Source organism: Chinchilla lanigera, unplaced genomic scaffold (assembly GCF_000276665.1).
Source record: "Chinchilla lanigera isolate Chin_1 unplaced genomic scaffold, ChiLan1.0 scaffold00001, whole genome shotgun sequence".
Taxonomy (NCBI): Eukaryota; Metazoa; Chordata; class Mammalia; order Rodentia; family Chinchillidae; genus Chinchilla; species Chinchilla lanigera.
In genome coordinates this window covers 4,401,489-4,409,179 of record NW_004955402.1, presented here as the reverse complement: position 1 = coordinate 4,409,179, position 7,691 = coordinate 4,401,489, and the positions used below count along the sequence as shown (strand labels likewise).

The 7,691-nt window shown below is 52.5% G+C and overlaps 1 long non-coding RNA gene across 2 annotated transcripts; it reads right to left on the bottom strand.

Moving 5' to 3' along the window:
- Positions 1-1,844: 1,844 nt before the first annotated feature.
- LOC102004534 lies at positions 1,845-5,798 on the bottom strand. Of its 2 annotated transcripts, XR_259024.2 has the most exons (5): positions 5,641-5,798; positions 4,813-4,981; positions 4,570-4,720; positions 4,247-4,392; positions 1,845-4,004 (listed from the first exon to the last, which is right to left on the bottom strand). It is a non-coding gene; the product is annotated as an uncharacterized LOC102004534 (long non-coding RNA). The 2 variants fall into 2 exon arrangements; XR_259025.2 differs by lacking the exon at positions 4,570-4,720 and having other exon boundaries at positions 5,641-5,794.
- Between the last annotated feature and the right edge of the window lie 1,893 nt (positions 5,799-7,691).

Sequence of the window (7,691 nt, the reverse complement as noted above, 5' to 3'; positions counted from 1 at the left end):
AGGACTGGGAAGGGCTCTCTACAGGGGCTAATTCATTTAAAAGTACTACTCAATAATGAGAAGGGATTGGCTTGAAATACACGCAACAGTCTGGATTTCCTCTCAGTACCTCTCGTCCAGGGACACCCCTCTGCTTCGTGTCAGTGCTCAGAGTTCAGCTCTCTTGTGCCCCACTGTGAGCCCCAGTGATGGTTACCCCCAAGTAAAGCCAACCTTGCCATCTCCTGCTGGTACGAGTAATTTTTAACAGTGCAGGATTCCACTTAAGTGACGTTCCACACAGGAAAAATGACTCTATGAAGACAGACCTCTGAAACGTGCTACTTTCTACAGCAGCTCCAGAAGTCCTCTATTGTGAGGGTCATGGCCCCTGTGTCATGAATCGATTCAAGACTTTTCCCTTTCATGATCATTTTGAGTTTGGGAAGAGCCAGAAGCTGCACAGTGCCAGATCTGGTGAATAATGTGGACAAAGGCACAGCGTCATGTGTTGGTAAGCCTGCCTTCCCGTCGGATGATGCTCAGAGCAGCATCCACATGCTTGATCACAAGTACACACTCATGAAAGGGAACTTTCAGAACTGCTTCAGAAGCAGCAGGAGCAACTCGACAAGTGTATTTGGAGCAAGAGGGAGTATTTTGAGAGGGATTAATGGCAATGTGTCTTCTATTGTAATAATTTTTAAAAATTATAATTCACTGTAAATTTTGAACACCCTTGCATTGCAGCTTGGTCCTCAGTGTGGTGGTGTGAGGTGGTAAGACCTTCTTTGACATAGGCCACTGAACCACATTTTGGGCCTCTTTAAAGAGAATAAGGAATTTCTGGAGCAAGCCCTTGATAGATCCCATAGGAGAGTTATAAAGCCTCAGCCTGGCCCTTGTGGTTCTCTGGCTTCCTGTTTGGGAAGTGCTTGCTCCTGGGCAATGCATCTCTCCCTGTGCAGGTGCCCTGCTGCAGAACAGCTGACAGGGCCTAGGTGGAGCTGGGCCAGCAGGCACTGGGCCCCAGAGCTCCTGAACCATGAGCTAAATGTGCTACTTCTCTTCCTAAGTCGTCTACCCCAGGTGCCCCTTTACAATGACGACTAAGTGACCAGTACACTTCCCGTCACTGCACAGCACGTCCTCTGCTTACATGGTGCGACCCCACCACCCACTCTGTCCCCAGCAATGCCATCCTCACAGTGGAAGCACTTTGCTCAGGTGGCTGTTATTCCCAGGGGGCCTGTCACATGTCACACCACGCCTCGTTGTAGCACAAGTCTCTCATGGTGTTCTGTTACCCGGCTTTTGGATGAAAGCCCCAGCACCTGTGCTCCCCAAAGATCAGCGTGGGCGTGGAGGAAGAGCACAATGAGGGCAGGAAAGGCGCTGTGTGTGGCCACAGGGAGGAAAGGGTGAGGTCTCAGCTCTGTCTTCAAGGGGCTGACAGGCTCTCGGGGATTTCATAGCGAAGGGAACAAGGGCAGGGTCTGGGAGCTCGGGTGCTTAGCAGGGCAGGCGTGGTCTAGCTGATCGATGGCCCTGGACTGGACTCTGGCGGCTCTGGGAAAGCCATTCTCTGGAGAGGGCCATTTGGTTCCCTCTGTAAGATGACTTGAGTAGCGGTTCCCACTCTGGGTAACTGCTTTGAGCATGGTCTCATCATGAGGTAATGTTCCCTGGGGCTTGCAATTGCTTGGGTAATTTTGGTCCCTGATATTATCAGACCTACCATTCAGTAGAAGAGGCAAAGGGGATCAGAGGGATACAAGACAGGGCACATCAGGTCAGTCATGGGGCCTCCCTTCAGTGCTTCAGTTTCAGATCTTAAGAGTGTTTGAAAGTGAACACACATATGCTCCTTGACCGATCCACTTTAATTCACCGTTTTGTGTTTTAACTTCAATACGCAATTCAGGTGTGAAGTTGGCACCTAAGTGACAGGTACTTGACAAACGGATGCGCCACATGTACTCAGGGACTATTCCTAAATCTCACGCACTGTGTTTGGGTCAGTGGCCTGGCCTGGCGGGGAGGCGAGCTCAGAGCTCAGCGCGCCCGCACAGCGTGTCAGCCCTGTCCTCCAGGCCGCGCTGTGCCTTCCCGGTCAGCTTTGGCACCGGGTGAGTCACAGGTCTCCAGGTTTCCCATGCTACTGCTCTGAGCCCATCCTAAGGGCCTGGAAAACGGTGAGTGAAGGCCACTTTTGCTTTGAAATGTGTTGCCTGCCACCTGCTAGCACCTTTTCTTTATCTAGAGCATATCTTTCCTCAGGAACTCAAGAGCAAACAGCCTGCTTGCAATGCCAGGAGAAAATGAGAAAATCAACCAAATTTAAGGCTGCAGGGAAACTGGAAAGAAAAACTGGACAAAGACAGAGAAAAAAAAAAAATCACACTTTGGAGAACGAGAGTCTACAGGCAGGAGATGCCCCCAGCCAGCACATTTCAGTTGCCCGTGTCACAGTTCCTGTTGCTTCTGTTCCTTCTCTTAGAAACAGCTGGGCACTGTGATCACGATGTATAGACCAATCCCCAATGACAAGCCCTTCTGCCTCGGTGCCTCCTGCTTGTTCATCCCATATAAGCCGAGACCACCAGAGGTCAGGGCCTGGTATTCTGGGGGTGATCCCAATCGATGCCCGTCGATGTAAATCTGCCTCTGAATCCTGGGTGTCATTTTGGTGTTTCTGCTTGCCGTAGCAGTTATACATTTTCATCTGTCTTTTGCGTAACTGCTGAATTAACCAGTATTTTACCGACACCCATCTCGGTCTAAAAGGAAAGTCGCTCTAATTGTCTGAGGGTCATGGTCACACACCATCTGCGTTACGTGGCTGGGGTGCCTTTTGACTTTCGTCTGTTTTGGGTCCAGTGTGTTAGCGGTGTGAAGAGTGGAAGGGAAGAGATGCAGAAGGCCAGGAGAACATTTCATGAGGACAGGTAGGCTCATGGTCTGACTGAGGTGACGGCAGCAGGAGGTATGCACACACGCAACACGTTAGTGTGTGCAGTTAGACACGCAGCTTATCGAAGGCCAATTACACCTCAATAAAGCTGTTTTTCCAAAGCCCACAGCCTGTGCCTAGGCTCTACATTCATTGGCAGTGCCCTGGGCTCCCACGCTGACTATACCCTGAGGAGACCATCAAGTGCCACCATTCTGTCATCTTGGAATCCCAGAAAGGAAGACATGGAAAAACAGGAAGCTCCGTGGTCTGCCAAAGAGGACAATCAAGAATACCTCTTGCAAACCTCCTGGAGAAGCGTGCGTGGGAGGAGCCTGGCTCTTCCTGAGCCCAAAGTTTCCCTCACTGGAGACCTCAGAGTTACTCGTTTCCGTTTGAAAGGGAAGCTGGTGTCTGGCCCAGCTCTCCCACAGGCAGCATGACGGCTGCTGGGTTAGCAGTGCTACCTTACAATTCCACTAGACAGCACTGGCCAGGGAAATTATTTCGGGGGCTCCCAGGTCCCTAGGACTCTGAGCACAAAATCCATTAGGATATTCGGGGGTACAGGGAGGGCATTACTTCAGCCATCCATCCCCAGGGATCCAGATTCCTATTTTATTTTGGCCAGTGCTCCTCTTATGACCTCAACTGAGATATGAAATCACACCTTCAGGGAGGAACTAAGAAAGCCCACCCTCAATCATTTAAGGAGGGAATGAAACTTGAAGCAATAGAAGGACCCTTATCTGATTTACCCTGCAGCTAGAGACAGGCAAAGGGCAGGAAGTTCCTACTACATTTGCCAGCTAGGCAGACGATCTGGACTATTGCTGCAAGTGTCATTCTCGTTTTCCCAGTGGTTACTGTCACTGCACAGCTGCCCTGCAATCCTAGGAACTACTGTTCCCATTACAAGTATAACAGAGAAAGCACAGTGGACTCCTTCCCACAGAACATGGTGCTGGGTTCCACAGCAGCGCTCCACACCACCACAGCGCAGGAAATCAGGCTGGGCGGCACCGCCTCACAGACTCTACTTCCCAAAAGGAGAAGTCTTGAAAATGCATTCCTGGGGGGAAAACACAAAAGAAACCAGCTTTTATACTTTAAAAAGCTACAGCATTAGGCGTAAAGGAAGGGTTTTCCAGTTTTGTGATCTCCTACATCTTTGCTGGGGCAGGGCTGCTACAAAGAGTCCCTGGCCTTCACTTGGTAATCACCAGTGCTGCCAAGACGGCTCGGTGACCTCTGCACTCCATGAAGTGTGCAGGCTGAGTCCCTGCAAACCACAGAGGCCCCAGGAGTGCTCACCTGCATCATAAGACAGCCCAGGGTTCCCTAGCTCTGTCGGCCTGGACGGGTGAGGACTGCGCCTCCCAGCTGGACGGATCTTCGAATTCTCCACAGAGGAAGACGTGGTCGCTGCCTCCTCTCGTGGGGAAAGTTCTATCCACCACCTCAGCATAAAAATGATTTTAAAAAGTCAGCAGAAGCAGACACAGCAGACACAAAAGTGCAGAGCCAAGCTCTCAGGAGCCCACTGTAACCGGCTCCTCCCTCACCGAAGGGTCCCACCCGACGCGTGCCTCCCGCACAAGCCAGCTGACTTCTGGGGGCCGTGGTCTCTTTGGTACCTTACAAAAGCCCACGTGGGACCCAGTGAGACTGCATACGAAAGCCCCTTGCTAGCACCGGGACAGGAGGAACTGCTCGCGGTTACTTCTTATCATCAACACTGCCCAAAGCACTTTCATTTGTCCTCACATCCAGCCTCCTCCTCAATTTCTGAGATAGCAGGGACAATATATGTATTTTAAAAATGACATCAGGCTCGGGGAATTCAACGACGGCCCCAAGCCCTCGGGAGAGAGACCTACCTCCGAATCTGTGCTCTCTCCAGCTCACCTCCCCGGCGGACGGATGGCTGCCCAGTCCTGCGCACGGAGTGGGGCGCACTACCGTTCCGGTAGCTGGGATCTTTTGCTCTGGTCAGTCCTCCTTCGGCCTCCCCTTGCAGGCCCAAGCCTCTCGCGTGTCAGCCATACTCTGAAGCACGACAGTAAGAAAGGCGGGTGAAATCCTCAAACCCAGAAACCGGGAGGGTCCCCAGGGCCACAGCCCCGAGCTGAGCCCCCACCATTAGGAACGGCCCCATCTGAAAATCCTGGACCTCACTCTCCTTCTTGCGCACCTTCCCGGAGCTCAGAGCAGCCGCAGCACAGCTCCACCACTCCTGCCCGGCAGGTCCCTCTCCAGAAGCCCCGCCCAGTCCAGGTGACCCCGCCCTCTCCAGAAGCCCCGCCCGCTCCCGAAGGCCACACCCAGCCAGCGTAGGCCCGCCCTCCCGCGCACGGCCCCCTCTCGGGGGTCCTCCCCACGGCTTCCCCCATCCAGGCTCTCCCCCCGCCCACGGACCCCCCATGGGTCCGGGCTCTCTTCAGGCTTCCCTTCTCGAGGGTCCCCGCGTCCTCAGGAGTCACCCCCGTCGCTCCTGCCTCTTTCCGGGGTGCCCTTCTCCGTCTCCTGCTCCTCCTGGGGTCGCGCCCCGCCCTCCCCCGGTCCCCGCCCCGCCCCGCCGTACCCTGCTCGCCGCGTCCCGGAGCTGAGTTGGCCGAGGCCCGCCCGCACCCGCTCCCTGCGCCCGCTCCTGCCCCGCAGAGGCCGCCTTTCCCGGTAAGGAAGAGCCTCGCGGAGCAGCCGCTTACCTGGCTGCGGACTGCGGCTACCCTGCCACCGCTGCCGACGCAGCCTCTGAACTGCGGGTGGCCCAGCGCGAGGCCACGCCCAACGGCCCTGCCCAAGGCCACGCCCAAGCGCCCAGCGCGAGGCCTCGCCCAACCGCCCAACGGCCCTGCCCAAGGCCACGCCCAACCGCCCAACGGCCCTGCCCAAGGCCACGCCCAAGCGCCCAGCGCGAGGCCACGCCCAACCGCCCAACGGCCCTGCCCAAGGCCACGCCCAAGCGCCCAGCGCGAGGCCACGCCCAACCGCCCAACCGACCAGAGTGAGGCCACGCCCACCGCGGGCACCCAGACAGTCGCTCTCCTCTGCAAAGCCCCGCCCACCTCCAGGCCCGCCCAGACCCCGCCCTCTCTGGGACCGCAGGTTTCTGCTGCTTCTACACCCCACGCCCCTCACCTTAGCCACGCCCACCAGCAAGCGGACTGAGACCCACCGAGTCCTCTTCCGGATCCACCCTTCCGTTGCAGGCCGACTCTACCAACCCTATCAATCGCCACGCCCCGTCCTGTAGGACCCGCCCCTCGCGGACTCGAACCTGCCCGCAGCACCGCGTGGGTCTTGGCTCCCAGGATGCCTGCCCAGCCGCGGGGGTGCTACCTCTTGGTAGCTGGGAAGAAGAGAGAAAGGAGGAGAAAGCGGCTGGCGACCCGATTGGGTCTCCGGGTCCAGGATTCACTGACTTCCACGAGGTCTCACCTCTCGTTTCCATGACCTCCCAATGACGCCATCAAATTATGATCTCACGGTCCCCAGTGAGTTGGGGGTATCTTTCAAAGCCAAGCCACAGCAGCAGTTATGTCTGGGGGCGGGAGAGATGATGCCTCCAATTCTGGACTTTTTGTTCCAGACTGCTTTGGCTCCTTGGGGTGTTTTGTGCTTCCACATAGATTTTAGGGTTATTTTCTCCAGTTCTGTGAGGACTGTCATGGGCATTTTGATGGGGATTGCATTGAATCTGTAAGTTGCTTTGGGTAGTTTGGAATTTTAACAGTACTAATCCTTTCAATCCATGAACATGGAGATCTTTTCCATGTATGTGCATATGTGTCTCCAAATTATTTCATCAGTGTTTCATAATTTTCATTGTATTTTAGGCGTTTCACTTCCTTGGTTATATTTGTTCCTATGGGGCTTTTTTTTTTTTTTTTTTTTTTTTTTAAAGAGTAAAAGAAGGATAACATAGCAATAGGGGGGCTTACCGAATTACAGACAAAGTGGTAGGAAATTATCAATGGTTGTTGTTTTACATATTGTTATCTTCAAAGTGGTTTCTAAAGAAAATAAATAGAGTTATAGATGAGTGACCAACTGAATATTCATTGACTGTTCTCAATGGTTGTTGTAGGAAACACATAGTAATAAACATACATCCATTTACGAAATAGCATAGGAACAATAGGGGCTTTGGTTTTTGTAATGCTTGAATGGCATTACTTTTATTATTTATTTCTTAGTAATCTTAATAGTGCATAAAATGCTACTGATTTTTGCATGTTGATTTTGTATTCTGCAACATTACTGACTTTATCTCTCAGTTCTAACACTCTTTTGGTGGAGTCCTTCAATTTTCTTCATATAGAATCATAGAATCTCCAAACAGGGATAACTTGACTTTCTCCCTTCCTCTTTGTACGCCTTTTATTTCTTTCTCTTGCCTGATTGCTCTGGCTAAAACTTTCAGTATTATATTGAATAAGAGCAGTTTAAGAGTGGACACCTTGGTCTTGTTCCTGATTTAAGAGTAAATGCTTCCAGCTCTTCCCTTGTTTTGTACGATGCTGGCTGTGTTTTTGTCAGACATACCCTTTCTCTACTGAGTTATGGCTGTTTTGGTCGCATGTCTGTTTGTAGACCGGATAATTTTCCTCACTGTATCTTCATGTTACTGACCCTTCACCACCTCCATTCTGCTACTAACTCCATCTGGTGACTTTTTCACCTTAGATGATGTATTTTCAGTTCAGTAATTTTTGTTTGACTTCTTTATATTTCATTTTTCTGTTGAGAATTTCTA